We start from the raw sequence: 17,747 nt of genomic DNA on the forward strand, positions 1-17,747 counted from the left end.
AAACCCTGCCTCTACTAATAATACAAAAATTAGCTGGATGTGGTGGCACACGCCTGTAATCCCAGCTACTCAGGAGGCTGAGGCAGGAGAATCATTTGAATCCAGGAGGCGGGAGGCAGAGGCTGCAGTAAGCTGAGATCGCGCCATTGTACTCCAGCCTGGGCGACAAGTGCTAAACTCCATCTCAAAAAAAAAAAAAAAAAAAAAAAAAAAAAAAACCGTTTTACTGAAACACGGTGCGGTCCATTTGTAGTATACTGGCTGTGGCTGCTTTTGCACTATAATGGCAGAGTTGTATAGTTTCATTGGAGACTCTACGCCCTGCAAGCCTGAAATGTTTACTGTCTGGCACTTTACATAAGACGTTGGTTGACGACTGGTCTAGATAATTAGAAAGGTTAAATAAGAATTATTTTTCGGGTTAGATGGGTAACATGCCAATGTCGTAACAAGGTTCACAGGGTGGCATATCTCACACATGCATGTAAACACCCGATGGTCATGCTCATGAACTACAAAAGGATCATTAAATAAGAATTTTGGCTAGGTGCAGTGGCTCACGCCTGTAATTCCAGGACTTTGGGAGGGCGAGGTGGGTGGATCACTGGAGGTCAGGAGTTTGAGACCAGCCTGGCCAACATGATGAAATTCCGTCTCTATTAAAAATACGAAAATTAGCCAGGCATAGTGGCACATGCCTGTAATCCCAGCTACTCAGAAGGTAGAAGTGGGAGAATCACTTGAACCCGGGAGGCGGAGGTTGCAGTGAGTCAAGATCTCACCACGGGACCTGGGTGACAAGGCGAGACTCTGTCTCAAAAAAAGGTCAGAATTTTGTTTAAAGCAGGTTAGATTAAACATTCTGAAAGCTGAATTCATGGGTTCACATGCTTGGTGTGACAAAAACAAACAAACAAAAATACCCCAAAAATCAGAAAGCTGAATTCATGTATTTCACTATCATGGATATTGATGGATTGTCCATCTCTTTGGCAGGGCGTCTCTTACCCAGTAGAATAGTGGGCTGACATTTTAATCCACAGTCATGAAATTATAAAGCTGATCAGTTTATTTATTTTGAATATCTTGATAGCTAGGATAAGAGAGTGGTATATCCATTTCTTATTCAAAGATCAAACTTTAAATATCCTAACTCCTTCATTGTGAACATGGACCAAATCATCATGTCAGGGGCAACTTTCCTGTTAGCATTCAGGGTGCATCATTTCCTTCCTACTTGCCTCTTCTGAATGTATTCACAGACACTAAAAAGAAAGAGTCACTCTCTTTTCTTTGATAGAAATCAACTTGTTTGGCCAAGTGCAGTGCTATTGCTTGTAATCCCAGCACTTTGGGAGGCCAAGGCAGGAGGATCACTGAGCCCAGGAGGTCAAGACCAACCTGGGCAACATAGTGAGAACCCATCTCTACAAAAAGATACAAAATCAGCCAGGCATGGTGGCGCATGATTGCAGTCTCAGCTACTCAGGAGGCTGAGGTGGGAGGATGACTTGAGCCTGGGAGGTCAAGATTATGGTGAGCCACGATCGTGCCACTGCACTCTAGTCTAGGTGACACAGCAAGATTCTATATCCAAAATAAAAAAAAAAAAACAGAGGGAAAAATTAGCGTGTTTGTAAGAGTAAATGTATTTAGTGAGAATGAGGAGAAAAATCAATAAATAGGCTTCTTCCCCCCCAATACCACCTTCTAACCAAAATGGCTTTGTAGTAGTTTTGTGGTCTTTGTATGAAGTTAGAACTTTTAGTATGTTGGACTGAGGGAAAATATTTACTGATCAAGTCACTTTTTCCACATCACTTTAAATAGCACCTTCTTAATTTCAAAAAAAAATAAGATTGAACACCAGAAACCACTATTAAAAACTAGTAATATTTAACCTAGTTTCTAATTTTCAAAAATTGAAATTAAGAGTCTTGGATTATAATTCCACTTTTGCCACTTACTTTGTGAGCTGAAACAAGACACACACACATTTCCATGGCCTCAATTTCGCCATATGTCAAAATGATTATAACAATAGTTTCCCCACCTAATTCATAGAACTGCTGTTTTGATAAAATGAGGTAATGTTCGTGAATTTGTGAAAGCACTCCAGAAGTGAAAGGTATTATTATTATCTGATTATGGTCTTAATGTCTTCCTAAATTGTCTACGGTATTAAAAATGTTAGGGTCATAAACATCTAAAATAATGTTCCACAGTTGACTGTGAAATTCTCCTTGTGAATTTCATAGTTTAGATTTTATTTTGATGTAATAAATGAGCATAATTAACTTTTATTGTGCACATTATTTGTGAGAATGTTTTAACGCCTTAAGTATAGCCATATATCTCTGCATTACACAAGGATTACCAAACTGAAAAATGCTGTCTTTAAAAATGGCATGATTTCATTTGGGGATCTGAGTTTGCTTTTATGGCTGAGATTAATAAAATGTTGCTGTTTAAAATGAAACTATTTTCTTTCTAGCACTTCATATTTTCGCTTGGTTAAAGAAACAGCAGTAGCATGATTAGATGTCAGTAATTAAATATCTCTGTAGAACAGTATCTTAATAGGATATATTTAGAACACAGCCATACCAAAAACATTCAATTACATAGATACAGCTTTAATATTTAACAGCTTGTTTCTTAACTACCAAACCTTCTGGTGAGCTGATGTTGACTATGTATAAAGGAAAGCAAGCCGTTTAGTGTCAAATTAAGAGAAGTGGAAAATATTATAATGGTATTTTTTATGTCTTGCTAGTCTCATATTCAGCCAAGTATAATGTTTTTATTTAATACATTTAACTATCAATTCATCTCTCTTATTTTTAGCAATAGGAGCCTTCAGTTTTCTCTAAACAAAATGAAGGTCTATCCAGGGACCGGAGAAGAAAAAAAAAAAAAAAAAGCACTTCACTCAAGCACAATGAGGAAACAGACATGTGTGAGAAGTAACAGACACTAAGCCAGGGCCCAGTAAAATTCTCTAAAACTAAAATGTCGAAACCACTGGTAAGTGATCCAAGGAAGTGGAAAAGAAAGTTACCTTATACTTCTCTTAGAGATAGTAATGTGTTTCTCCATTATATCATGTTAAGTATGAGTTTGTAAATAGACAGAATTATTCCTAATGTATCATACACTTTGTTGTTGTTGTTGTTGTTATTTTGAGACAGGGTATGACTCTGTTGCCCAGGCTGGAGTGCAGTGGCTGGCACGATCACACATAGCTCGCTGCAGCCTTGATCTCCTGGGCTCAAGCGATCCTCCTGCCTCCATCTCCTGAGAAGCTGGGACTACAGGTGTGCACCATCATGCCCAACTCATTGTTTTACTTTTTGTAAACATGGAGTCTCATTTTTTTTGCCCAGGCTGGTCTTGAACTCCTGGCTCATGTGATCCTCCCACCTCAGCCTCCCAGAGTGCTGAGATTATAGGCATAAGCCTGGCCTACACTTTGTGTTTTTTTTTAAAGAACTTACCATTCTCCCAAAATTTTTATTTTGATTCCATTTTCACAACTCTTTACTATAGTTGTGGGCCTCTGAATAAGGAGGTTAGGATTCCATTCTTTTTACTAAGAACATAAAGAACTGTCCTTTCACTATAGCTGGAAGGGTGATCTTTGGCCATCCACAAGGGTAAACAGGTGGCTCATACTATCTCTAGGTTTCCATGGCCATAATGACAAAGATCGTTCAGAGAACAAATGTGCATCAAACACTAATTCATTTCTCCGGTGGTGGAAGAACACAGCAGTCTGTCAGATACAGTAGACATAACTGACTCTGAAGCTAAACTGATGCAGGAGAGGTGAGCCCCAAAACTGGGGCTTAGCCTGGGAGGGATTTTAGCTTCACTCAGGAAAGAATTCAAGGTGAACCAGTGGTCTTAGCAACTTTTTTTTTTTTTTTCTTGAGATGGAGTCTCTTTCTGTCACCCAGGCTGGAGTGCAATGGTGCTATCTCAGCTCACTGCAACCTCCACCTCCCAGGTTCAAGCGATTCTGCTGCCTCAGACTCCTGAGTAGCTGGGGTTACAGGCATGTGCCACCACACCCAGCTAATTTATGTATTTTTAGTACAGAGAGGGTTTCACCATGTTGGTTAGGCTGGTCTTGAATTCCTGACCTCGTGATCTGCCTGCCTCAGGCTCCCAAAGTGCTGGGATTACAGGGGTCTTAATGACCTTAATTGGACCAGCAGTGCACAAGAGCAGCAGAGGCACTGCTCCCTGCAGAGCAGGGCTACCTCATAGGCGGCGTGCCCAGAGTAGCAGCTCAGAGGCAGTTCTACAGTCTGATTTATACCTACTTTTCAATTATATGCAAATTAAGGAGCAATTATGCAGAAATTTCTAGAAAAGGGGTGGTAACATTTGGGTCATTATGTCATTGCCATGAAAAGGGGCAGTCACTTCTGGGTGCTGCCACGGCAATGGTAAGCTGCCATGGCAATGTAAACTGCCATGGCACACTGGTGGGTGTGCCTTATGGAAAGCTGCCTCTGCTCTGTCCCTGAGTCTTGCTCTGTTGCCCAGGCTGGAGTGCAATGATGTGATCTTGGCTCCCTACAACCTCCGCCCTCCGCCTCCTGGGTTCAACCAATTCTCGTGCCTCCGCCTCCCAAGAATCTGGGATTACAGGCACACACCACCATGACTGACTAATGTTGTTGTATTTTTAGTAGATATGGGGTTTCACCATGTTGGCCAGGCTGGTCTCAAACTCCTGGCATCAAGTAATCTGCCCACCTGAGCCTCCCAAAGTGCTGGGATTACAGGCGTGAGCCACCATGCCCGACCTGTCCCTGTTTTAACTCAACTCCTCAATTTGGCCCAGTGTCAGAACCCTGTCTTCAGAGAGTCAAGTCCCACTTCCTGAGGCAAGTCCTGGCTCCTACCGCAAAACTTTAAGGGCTCAAGGTCTAGTGGCACCACTTGTTCACTGGGTGACTCTGGGCAAGGTGCTAAGTATCCAAATCACAGCCTCTTACCTGTGATATGAGAGCTAATACTGGTACCTACATCCTGGAAATGTCAGAATGTTAAAGCCTAGTATTTAGTTAGTGTCCAATAAGTATGAGAAGAACAAAGATGAAACATTGCTAGAGAAAGATCAAACGGGGGAGATTGTGTATATAGAGAGAGTGCCTGTCAGATTACAACGAATCCTTTTGCAGAGAGGTGGGTAGGAGGGAAATGCAGAAAGAGATGAACTTTACCATGAACTTTACCATAGTTACATAGAACAGCAAAATGTGACAATCCCAGCCAGGATGTGGTTCCCTCAGCTCGGTTCTAGTTTAGGGGGTTACCTAAAAGTAAGAAGTTTTCCACTTAACCGCAATGTGCCTCAAAATATGGGTTCATGGTCTGGCCTTTTGAACTTAATTATGACAACAATATTCACCAATGCAGACCTGGAGCAGACTCTAAACATGTGAACAATTGTGTTTAAGCCTCATTAATCTGGTTATTAATGAGTGCTTGGTAAAACTGTGTTGGGTAGTTGAAATTCCCGAGAATCTTGCATTTATTATGTGCCATTATCTGTGGAGCATCAGGTACCTTGCATAGAGGTAGGGGACCGAAGGGGCAGCTTGCATTACTTCTAGTAAATGAGGACACTGGGGCCCCAAGTGAGATGCTGCCAAGTGACTGCTTTGTGGAAGCAGCAAATTGTCAGGAAAAAAAAAAAAAAAAAACGAGCAACGTAGCAGAGAATCACTCCTTCTGTTCTGCTCTATTCTCTATCCAAGATCATAATCAATATCCTTTCACACCGAGTGGCCTATCAATAGCTGGAATAGGAAAAAAATACTTTATTTCAGATTCATCTTTCAAGAACCTCCAGCACAGGACATTTTGATAAAGAAGAGCAGTAAATATTCTCTGGGCCGTGGAACTGAAAGAGGACAAACACTGTTCTCGTTCAGTCTGTTAGAAGGGGGAATTAAAGCCTTCGCTAGAAGCAATATTTCTATGAAATCCTCCCTGATCATTTCCACCAGAGTCTACCCTGATCAAAAGCCACACTATTTAAAAAGAAATAAGAGTGCATCTCACCGAGAATAATGTGAGCATGGAAGGGGAAGTGCACAGGAGAATAAGTCAGAGAGATAGCATTAAAATGCCTTTTCATACTCGACACAGAAGAAACCTTATCTTCAAAAAAATAAAAGAGGCTGATGAATATATGAGCCACTGATACCCTGCTAGATCTTAGATTCCATCTTGGAGGGAGAAAGGAATTTCATTGTGGTGTTTTGAAAAGAAACCTACAGAGAATGAAGAAGTATCTTCACTTAAAGATTGGACAGCATGATACCACATTCTGAGAAGTTGTCTCCTGTCAGAAGTCATCATACCTTTGCTGATTTTTATGGGATTCGACACAAACTGAAGGGGGGATTGCAAATAAAGTCTCTCTCTCTCTCTCTCTCTCTCTCTCAGTCTCTCTCTCTCAAAATTGCTCTACCTCTGGTTTAAAAACAATGCAAAGAGTGAAGATGTTGCCTCCATCACAAAGTGGAGTGCTGAGTTTTCATTTTTGTTTTTGTTTTTTTGAGACAGAGTCTTGCTCTGTCACCCAAACTGGAGTGCAGTGGTGTGATCATGGCTCACTCCAACCTGGACCCCCTGGGCTCAATCAATCATCCTGCCCCGACCTCCCTAGTAGCTGGGACTACAGGCATGCGCCACCATGCACCACTAATTTTTTGTAGAGATAGGGCCTCACTATGCTGCCTAAGCTACTCTCGAACTCCTGGACTCAAGCAATCCTCCCGCCTTGCCCTTCCAAAGTGCTGAGATTACAGGCCTGAGCCACCACACCAACCCAGAGTGCTGTTTTTAAGTTAGTAGTTACTTCAAAGTCATGAGGGTCAAAGAATAATGAAGGAAGATACATTAGAAAACACTTCGCATCTATAGCATAGCAGTGAAATGGCTATCAACCCAACAGAAATGAACAAGCTGAAAATAGCTTCATTCATTTTAAAATAATTTAAATCCAACTCACTGAAAATAATGAAATCAGTTGTCCACACATAGAAAAATTAGGGCAGTGAAATGGACCATGTTGAAGCGCCATTCTCTTACTCTGATATCTTTGGATCACCCTAGTCTAGGGCTCCTCAGCCTCAGCACTTCTGACATTTTGGGCTGGGTGAGTGTTTGTTATGGGGTGCTATCCTGTGCATTGTAGGATGTTTAGCAGCATTTTTGAACTTTTACCACTAGACGCTAGTAGCACCCTCCACCCAACTTAAGACACCAAAAATGTCTCTAGAATTGTCAACTGTTCCCGGGGCAGGGTGGGGAGGCACAAATTAACCCCTGGTTGAGAACCACTGCCTTAGAGCAGGGGTCCCCAACTCCTGAGACCACAGATCAGTACCAGTTCCTGTTAGGAAACAGGCCACATAGCAGGAGGTGAGTGGCTGATGAGTGAGAGAAGCTTCATCTGTATTTACAGCCATTCCCCATTGCTCACATTACCTCCTGAGCTCCACTTCCTGATAGAACAGCAGCAGCATTAGATTCTTACAGGTGCGTGAACCTATTGTGAACTGTGCATGTGAGGGATTGAGGTTGCGCGCTCCTCATAAGAGTCTAATGCCTGATGACCTGTCACTGTCTCCCACCACCCCCACGTGGGACTGTCTAGTTGCAGGAAAACGAGCTCAGGTCTCCCGCTGATGCTACATTATGGTGAGTATATAATAATAATAGAAATAAAGTACACAACGAATGTAATGCACTTGAATCAGTCTGAAAGCATTCCTTGTCTCTCCCCACCCAAATTGTCTTCCACAAAACTGGTCCCTGGTGCCAAAAGGTTGGGGACTGCTGCACTAGAGCCGATTCTGGTTTTCACTGCTGGGCACTCCACCATCCACTCAGATAGCCCAAAAGACACAGCTGCTATCACCACCAACTTCTCGAATATCTCAGGATTCACCTCCGAATGTGCTAACCCATCCTATCCTTAGCCAATCACCCTAAGCATTATTTCTCCCTACGTGGTCCCTCCACAGACCATTTTGTTTTCTCAGGCATTTGGCTGACAATTTCACTGCCATAGATGAAATGTTTGTGTCCCTCCCAAAATTCATAGGTTGAAGCTTAATCCCCAAGGTGATCGAGTCTTGATGATCATGGTATGAGAGTGAAGCCTTCAGGAATGGGATTAGTGTCCTTATCAAGGAGACCCCGGAGAGCTGCCTCACTTCTTCCACCATGTAAAGACCCAGCAAGAGGATGGCCATCTAAGAACAAGGACACTGAATTGGCCAGAGCCTTGACCTTGGACTTTCCAGCCTCTAGAACTGCAAGAAATAAATTTCTGCTATTAATAAGCCACTCCGTCTATGAGACTTTGTTAGAGCAGCCCAAACAGATCAAGACATCCACCAAAATGCTTTCAGGGTCACTATTTAGAAGGTGTGGCTCACAAGGGGGAAAGAGCACTTATTGCAAAGTTGGACAGCCCTGGGTTCAAATCCTGCCCCTGCCACTTAGCAGCGATGAGATACTTTTTTTTGGCAAGTCATTTTCCTTCCTGACTCTTGGCTTCCTATATGAAAACAATTAGAATTATTATAACTTCCCTATAGAAATGTTGCTGCTTAAATGATACTGTGTGTAAAGACCCTATAAGCAGCTGGAGGTACTGTTTTCACCAGAAATTGAAAATATATTGCTTCCAATTTGAAAGGAACATCAAAGGGCCAGTTGGAGCTGAAGCAGTATTCGACAAACTAGGACAAGAATCAAAATTGACGGCACTGAGACGTAAGGGGTGGTCAGGAGAAGCAGGCAGGAACACAGTGGGCACAGATCACTTGGATTTTGCAAGCAGCTGAATGATTATGACGGTCAGGGCCAGGAAATACCAAATTATGAAAGTACAAAGATGGAAATAAAAGTACGTGTGCCTAAAATAAACACAAATGAATCAAGCGGTGATCAATCCTTTTTTTTGCTTCATTGTGTTTCACTAGCTGACTAATTTCACCTTATTGATTTTCTTACTAATTTCGAAGTGGTCTCCTGTTTGGAAAAGAACTCCTCATTTCTTTCAGGTTAATTTGTATCTGCTCAGATTGGTTCATCACTGAAACAATCAAAATATATTATTAGTGCAGTGTGACATTTCTATAGCATCTATTTTTGTATTACAAGAAAAAAAAAGGTGCCTACCAAATGTCTTTGCCAGATATAAAGTTATTCTAGCCTTCATTTTTAAAGGGATAGTGTTAAAAACTCAACTAATTTAAGGAATTAGATTTCAAAAAAATAATGAACAAAATGCATTGCATTGTTAAATCCATTTTTAAAGTGGACTTCTTTATGTCTAGAATAGCACACTAACGATAATGGGGCAAGGTTTGAAGATACATGCAATCTTCAATACAATCGTCCCTTTGAATCCAATATTAGTATAAAATTTCATTGTTGCTTAATTAGGGTATAAGATGGTAGGTCAATATATCCTTTTACTGTAACAACGGTCAAGAGAAAAATTATTGTATAGCATCAAAATAATAAAGCAGTAGCTGACAATTGCATTTTTCTACCCGATGCATTCCTAATAGTTCCATACAATCACTATTAGACCAAGCCTCGGTGAGGAATGTCGGGAAAATTAAAACAGACAGCCATCTCTTTAAGGCACTTGGAACAATTTAGTTTGACTTAATAGGGTCTTTCTCTGGGAGTCAGAAGAGACGTATAAGCAGTTCCACCAACATTTTCGGATCTTATTTGTGTTAGAAATGGCAGCTGCTTTTGATCATGTTGGTCACGGAGTCCTTTCATTTGCCTTGCACATAAGGTTGGGCTCCTACCTGATAATATCTTGTTTCTCTACTCTCTTACATGTTTCTCTGCCTTTGTTTCAATTTAAACAAATGAGCATCTGGCAATAATCCATCGAATTGTGTACTTCCTGCAGTCAGCATTCTGCGCACGTGTCTTCAGCCCTGGCACTTCAGTTCCTGCGTGTATCTCCCTCTGTGTCTGTTTTTAGGTGTCATGTATGTTATCTCTGCTATACCCAGCTTTATCACTCTATTTTTGAATAGCTACAAAGGAGGTCTTGCCTCTATAAAAATTACAAATGAAGACAACTTCTTTTTCATGTTAATAGAAGAGAAATCCTAGACATTTTATGATCAAATGCCACCTCTGTTTTAAATGTGTAGAAAAACAAAGAACTTCACTTTTATTGCATTGTCTGTTTCATTTTTGAAAACAGTTTAGGGTGCATAGCTCGACCATGAAACTTCCCATAGCAACAAGGCATATGAAAGAATATGGCTTCCTTTTACATTTTCTAGGATAAATGGCTGTGAGCTACTTTGATTCTTGCTTTTAAAATGTATTCCCATAATATTCACAAGTAGGACACACCCCAAAATTGACTGTGTGTGCCTCAAAACCAACTGGGTAAATTATTTCTATTTTCTCACTTCAATTTTAATTATGACTAGTGTTAGGTACTGAATCTCAAGGGAGTAAAATTCTTTTTCTATGTACTCACATGAGATACGACCTAACACTTTGGGAGGCTGAGACGGATGAATCACCTGAGGTCAGGAGTTCAAGACCAGCCTGGCCAACATGGCAAAACCTCATCTCTACTAAAAATACAAAAAAATTAGCTGGGCATGGTGGCGGGTGCCTGTAATCCCAGCTACTCAGGAGGTTGAGGCACGAGAATCGCTTGAACCCAGGAAGCAGAGGTTGCAGTAAGCCGAGATTGCACCACAGAACTCTAGCCTGGGCAACAGAGCCAGACTGTCTCAATAAAAAAAAAAAAGAAGTTATCAACATGATTAAGGAACCAGTGCCTGCATGCTCTCTCTCTCTCTCTCTCTCTCTCTCTCTCTCTCTCACACACACACACACACACACACACACACAGCTATATGACCTGCAGAATCTGAATCATGACTGGGATTTGGTAAAGGAGTGAAAGAGGGAGTGAGGTAATATGACTGTATGCTGGGAACATTGTAGCATTGTTGATGGTGAAGTTCCTTAAACTTGGGAAAGTTCAGAAGTTCTGAAACCTCAGCGCTCAATGTTGTTTCTGTTTGCCCCGCCTCATTAAATATCTTACCTCCTATGAGCTCAAAAGCCTCACCAACTGCAGTAAGGGAGTAACCTGGACTAATTTCACATTTTCTAAAGCCTCAAAAGCCACCGATCTGCTGGTGGAAGACTCCTGTGATCAACAGTGTGCCCAGGATATCCACACTCAACATTCATACAACCTGATGTTCTTTTGAAGAACAGTTGCTGCAAAGCAGTGCCTGGATGATGATGTTTTAAAATGAATAGTTGCATTCATGACGGAGGAGATAAGGAAGAGTAAGCCCAAATTTTCAATATTTGTGAATTTAAAAAATATGTTTGCTTTCTTCAAATGGAAGGGAATAATAATAGATCTAGAGGGTGATGCCATGGAAATCTGGCACCAAATTTCTGTGTTTGTAGAAATGCATACCTCGCACCATCCCTGTTTACATAGTTCTGGTTTACATTAGCAAAGGTACCTGTTACATATTTGTTGATGCTCTCTTACCTTACCTTGTGTTGTTGATGCAGTTTTGTTTTTACATGAAGAACCACAGAAGTATGAGGTTCTGTTTCATGTGTCTCATGAAACATCTGTTTATTTAAACATGGAAGTCTGCAAAGAAATAGAGAGGGAGCATGAAAATGCATACAATAGAGTAGAGAGATTCATTATATATCAAGATGCGCATGTTTTGGCCAGGCATGGTGGCTCACGCCTATAATCCCAGCATTTTGGGAGGTCAAGGCAGGTGGATCACTTGAGGTCAGGAGTTGATGCAGATTTGTAGCCTAGAAGCAACAGACTGTAGCATCTAGCCCAGGTGTGTGGTAGGCTACACCATCCAGGTTTGTGTAAGTATATTACAGTGTTCACACAATGATGAAATTGCCTAATGACATATTTCTCAGAACCCATCCCCATCATTAAGTGATGCTTAATTGTATATAACATTTAACTTTTCATGTCCATAAATCAGTAATCTGTACTTTTAACAGCTACCCAGATGACAGACACAAATCACCCAGTAACTTCCTTGAGAAAATATATAAAGCAAATGTGCTTGTGCGTTGTGTTGAAAAAGTGGTTACGAAGACTATTCATGGCTCCCAAGAATAGAATTTTAAAAATAAAAATAAAGAAAATGAAGCAAAAAAAAAAAAAAAGAAAAGAAAAGATAGGACCAGCTAGAAGCTTAATTTCAAAAAATGTACTGGAAGCAGAGAATCGAAAAACTGTAAAAGCTGTTATCTTCAATGGTAGCAATAGCAAGTCTCCCGGTGAGTTTTTTTTTTTTTTCTTTGAGACAGAATCTTGCTCTGTCACCAGGGTGGAGTGCAGTGGTGCGATCTCAACTAACCACAACCTCTGACTCCCTAGTTTAAGTGATTCTCCTGCCTCAGCCTCCCAAGTAGTTGGGATTACAGGCACAAGCCATCACGCCCAGCTAATTTTTGTATTTTTAGTAGAGACAGGTTTCACCATGTTGGCCAGGATGGTCTCGATCTCCTGACCTCATGATCAGCCCGCCTTGGCCTCCCACATGCTGGAATTACAGGTGTGAGCCACTGCACCTGGCCCTCCTGGTGAGATTTTTAAAAGAAAAGTAATCAATATCTAAGCACACATCAATCACTCTTATAGCACAGTCCTATTGCTCACATAGCACAGTGTGAATTACACAGTGTAGCAGACTTGTGTTGTTGTTGTTTTTTTCATTTTGTCTTATTTTGCTTTTTTGGTTGCCTACACCACCTGGGCCTTTTCCTATACTTGGGCAATAAGCATCATTTGGGAACTTGTAGGAGACAAAGTCCACATTCTCCTATGGAAGCCCCATAATACCAAATCCCTTGCAGGTACGCACTGGGTCTATAGGCACCCTTGATCTATCAATACATAAACTCTTCACTCAGAATTGAGAACCAAATGACTCAAACTTTTTGGTGGCAAAGGCAGTAGCATCCAATTTCCAGAGACGATAATGGCAGACTAGACCTAAGGATTTACAAATTTAAGAGTAACATGAATTCACATTCAAAAATGTCCTCAATCACCATGTGTCACTACAGCAAAGACCACATTAATTTGTGAGCATCATCAGGAGTACAAATTAGAACATGAAAAGAAGCTGGAAAGTAAAGTACATGTTCAACTTTTTTTTTTTTTTTTTTTTTTTTTTTTTTTTTTGTAGAGATGGAGTTTCACCATGTTGCCCAGTCTGGTCTCCATCTCCTGGGCTCAGGTGATCCACCTGACTCAGCTTCCCAAAGTGCTGGGATTACAGACATGAACCACCATGCCTGATCCTTGGATGTTCAACATTTCTGCTAAGAAATGTTGTTTCCTATGTAAGAGTAAATTGCATTGATAGTGTCTGAGATGGATCTGACTAGTTAATTCTGCAGTTCTCCTACCTAAGTTGTTTTGCTCCTCTTTTTCCCTGTGCCCTGAAGCAGTATTCATCTCTAACGTTGGCAGGGATGCTACCACATTCACAGCATTGGGTAAAGTGGCATTTTGTTTCCAGGATGTAGAGAAAGAGATATCCAGAAGTGTTTTCCTGGAGCCTATGTGGCATTAACAGCATAGCATTCATTGGTATGAATGGCTGTTTGCCTAAGAGCAGCAGTGGCAGTGAAAATGAAAATGAAAATGTGGACTGGGTGCGGTGGCTCATGTCTGTTACCCCAGAACTTTGGGAGGTCAAGGTGGGTGGATCACTTGAGGTCAAGAGTTTGAGACCAGCCTGGCCAACATGATAAACCCATCTTTACCAAAAAATGCAAAAATTAACTGGGCGTGGTGGTGAGTGCCTGCAGTCCCAGCTAGTCCAAAGGCTGAGATAGGAGAATCACTTGAACCTGGGGGGTGGAGGCTGCAGTGAGCTGAGATTGTGCCACTGTGCTTTAGCCTAGGTGACAGAGTGAGATCCTGCCTGAAAAAAAAAAGAGAGAGAGAGAGAGAGAGAGAGAGAAAGAAAGAAAGAAAGAAAGAAAGAAAAAAGAAAGAAAGAAAGAAAGAAAGAAAGAAAGAGGGAGGAAGGGAGAAAGGGGGGGAGAGAGAGAAAGAGAGAAAGAAAGAAAGAGAAAGAGACAGAGAAACAGAGGAAGGGGGGAGAGAGAGAGAAAGAAAGAAAGAAAAAAGAAAGAAGAAAGAGAAAGAAAGAAAAAATGAAAATGCTCTTTTTTTAAAAGAGAGATGGGATTTCGCTGTGTTGTCCAGGCTGCTTTTGAACTCCTGAGCTGAGCTCAAGTGACTCTACCACCTCAGACCTCCCAAAGTACTGAAATTACAGGCATGAGCCACCATACTGGGCCCCTGGACTGGCTCTGTTGTCCTGTGTTGCTTAGTCTCCTTTCCCCCTTATTTATGGCCTTGTTACCTGCCTTCCTGACAGTTCTTGTTATTGGATATCCATTCATAAAAATGGCTGCTTTACAACTTAAATCCACCTGGGTTTTACACAAGTTCCATAACCCATCCCAATAGAGCACAGGAACTATTGAATTTGCTAAATCATAAGGTCCAAGAGACAGTATTACTTCTATTGCAGCTTTGATCAGCTAGAAAGTTTCTCTTTCCTTCTCCTCCTGGTAAACATGAGGGAAGAAAGAAAGCTTTCCTGAATTTTTTCCAGTGTTTCTGTAAGAAGCCCTAGCCTTCATCTGTAGCCATTTGTCTAGTTAATTGTTCCCATCTGAAACAGTACTAACTTCTCTCATCTTCCCAGGTGAGCCAAAGAGTTACAGCCTGAGTAGGCACCTTAGCCTGAACCCAAGTGGCAAGAGAAGCAGCAATGCTACATTTTTAGGTATCTGCATTTCAAAGAGAAACAAGGCTGGGATTTTTTTTTTTTTTTTTTAAACAGAGTCTCTCTTTTGCCCAGGCTGGAGGGCAGTGGTGCAGTCTCACCTTACTGCAACCTTGGCCTCCAGGGTTCAAGAAATTCTCGTGCCTCAGCCTCCCAAGTAGCTGCAATTACAGGTGTGCACCACCACACCCAGCTAATTTTTGTATTTTTAGTAGAGACGGAATTTCACCATGTTGGCCAGGTGGTCTTGAACTCCTGGTCTCCAGTGATCCGCCTGCCTCGGCCTCCCAAAATGCTGGCATTACAGGTGTGAGCCACCACATCCTGCCAAGGCTGGGAATTTAAAGAGGTCTCAAGATCATAAAGGCAGACAAACCCAAGCTATCCAGCTTCTGGCTAGATTTTATTTACACACAAGAGGATAGGATAAGAAGGAGACTTTCTCAGGAGAGGAGGGAACCACTGCCTCCTACCCTTTTAGGAACAGGAGAAATCACTTTCCTTGTTCTTGCCTTCTCCTGTAGGACAATTGACCTGGCTCTCATCACGTTACCTCAGGGGTACGACTGAAGCTAGGGGTACCAGCGCACTTGTTACATTTACTATGCGGTGTTTGATATGAAATCTATCTCTGATCCAGAACTCTGCATGCATGTATTTAGGACACATTTTATAAAGATAAATATTACCAACCTGGCAATAAGATAGAGGCAGAGTTTCTCAAAGTGCATTTGCAGACCTCTTGCATGAAAACCATCAGAGGCATTTGGGGTGAGGGTGAGGATAGGAGGGGTAGAGTCATCTGTTTTGGTTTTTGTTCTTTTGTTTCTTTGTGGGGCCTCCCTCTGTCTCCCAGCCTGTGGTACAGGTTCACAATAGCGACCCACTGTAGCCTTGACCTGTGTGGCTCAAGCAATCCCCCTGCCTCAGCCCACTGAGTAACTGGAACTATAGGCATGCACCACTGTGCCTGGCTAATTTTTGTATTTTTTGTGGAGATGGGGGTGGCGAAGTGGGGGAGTGGGTCTCACTTTGTTACCCTGGCTGGTCTCAAATTTGGGGTCTCAAGCAATTCTCCTGCCTTGGCCTACCAAAGTGCTCGGATTATAGGCATAAGCCACTGCCCCAGCCAGGGGTCATGATTTTTTTTTTTTTTTCTTTTTGAGATGGAGTCTTCCTCTGTCACCCAGGCTGGAGTGCAGTGGCGCGATCTTGGCTCACTGCAACCTCCACCCGCCCCCCGCCCCCTGGGTTCAAGCGATTCTTGTGCCTTAGCCTCCCGAGTAGCTGGGATTACCAGCATGTGCCACCATGCCAGGCTAATTTTTTTTTTTTTTTTTTTTTTTTTTTTTGTAGAAAAGAAGTTTCACCCTGTTGGCCAGGTGGTCTCGAACTCCTGACCTCAGGTGGTCCACCTGCCTCAGCCTCCCAGAGTGCTGGGATTACAGACATGAGCCACTTCACTCGGCCAAGAGGTCATGATTTTTGACTGGTAAAATTACTAAGCCTTATCCTAAATCAATGCATCAGAATCTCTTGGCATGGAACCCACTGATACGCATTTTAACCTGTAGGCCCAGGTGATCCTATGCCCACCCTTTTTGCTATGGTATCCTTTTTCTGAAAAGTCACTGTTCCCCTGGGTTAGTATAAATATTCACTAAAAGGTATTGTGCTCAGTTTGAATGTGCTTGATAATTTTTAACAATGATAAACTTCTGTTTAATTCTGGGTTAAACAGAAAACATTTTCACTTCAATCCTGCTTATTGAACAACTTTCCTAGATGCATTAACTCTTTTCTTAGAAGGTAGAATATATTCTTTAGTTCGTTCTCATGAATCTAGGGTCAGTCAGTGTTTGAGGACAAGCATTCAAAACTCCAATTCTTTCACTGGAGCATGGAGACAGAGGAACTGTGAGGCTCGTTGGCCTACTAGCATGGGGCCACAGTTATGTTTTATTATGGTTTTTTTTTTTTTTTTTTTTTTTTTTTTTTTTTTTTTTGAGATGGAGTCTCACTCTGTCACCCAGACTAGATGGAGTGCAGTACAGTGGCACAATCTCAGCTCACTGCAACCTCCGCCACTAAGGTTCAATAGATTTTCTTGCTTCATTCAGCCTCCCAAGTAGCTGGGATTACAGGCGTGCACCACCACGCCTGGCTAATTTTTGTATTTTTAGTAAAGACAGGGTTTCACTATGTTACACAGGCTGGTCTCGAATTCCTGGCCTCAGGGGATCCGCCCGCCTCGGCCTCTCAAAGTGCTGGGATTACAGGCATGAGCCAGCACAACTGGCCTATGTTTTCTAATCAGAATAGCTTGCTTCCTTATAACTTTTCCCCCAAAAGAAATTTGAATTACAGTATAATAATAGCAATTTGATCTGCTTCATATTTATGTTATATAATACTTTTACACTATTATAATCCATAAAATTTACTGTATGCCCAGTATAATTTTCCAGTAAACAGATTGAGTGGAGTTTATCAAGACTCTCACTTAGCAGAATTTGACCTGTACATCTTTAAAATTATAGTTTTTATGAGCAATATTTGAAAGTTCTGAGCAATATTTTTTAAAGTCATATTTATTTATTTATTTATTTTTTATTTTTTGAGACGGAGTCTTACTCTGTCACCCAAGCTGGAGTGCAGTGGCGCGATCTCAGCTCACTGCAACCTCTCCCTCCCAGGTTCAAGCAATTCTCCTGTCCTAGCCTCCCAAGTAGCTGGGATTGTAGGCATGCACCACCACGTCTGACTGATTTTTGTATTTTTTGGTAGAGACAAGGTTTCACCATGTTGGCCAGGCTAGTCTTAAACTCTTGA

General features: G+C 41.7%; 1 non-coding gene across 1 annotated transcript; it reads right to left on the bottom strand.

The window, feature by feature from the left end:
* Window positions 1-419: 419 nt before the first annotated feature.
* Window positions 420-524, bottom strand: LOC126963503 (small nucleolar RNA U13). Its single transcript, XR_007729132.1, has one exon. It is a non-coding gene; the product is annotated as a small nucleolar RNA U13 (small nucleolar RNA).
* Window positions 525-17,747: the final 17,223 nt, after the last annotated feature.

This window comes from Macaca thibetana, chromosome 9 (genome assembly GCF_024542745.1).
Source record: "Macaca thibetana thibetana isolate TM-01 chromosome 9, ASM2454274v1, whole genome shotgun sequence".
Lineage (NCBI taxonomy): Eukaryota > Metazoa > Chordata > Mammalia > Primates > Cercopithecidae > Macaca > Macaca thibetana.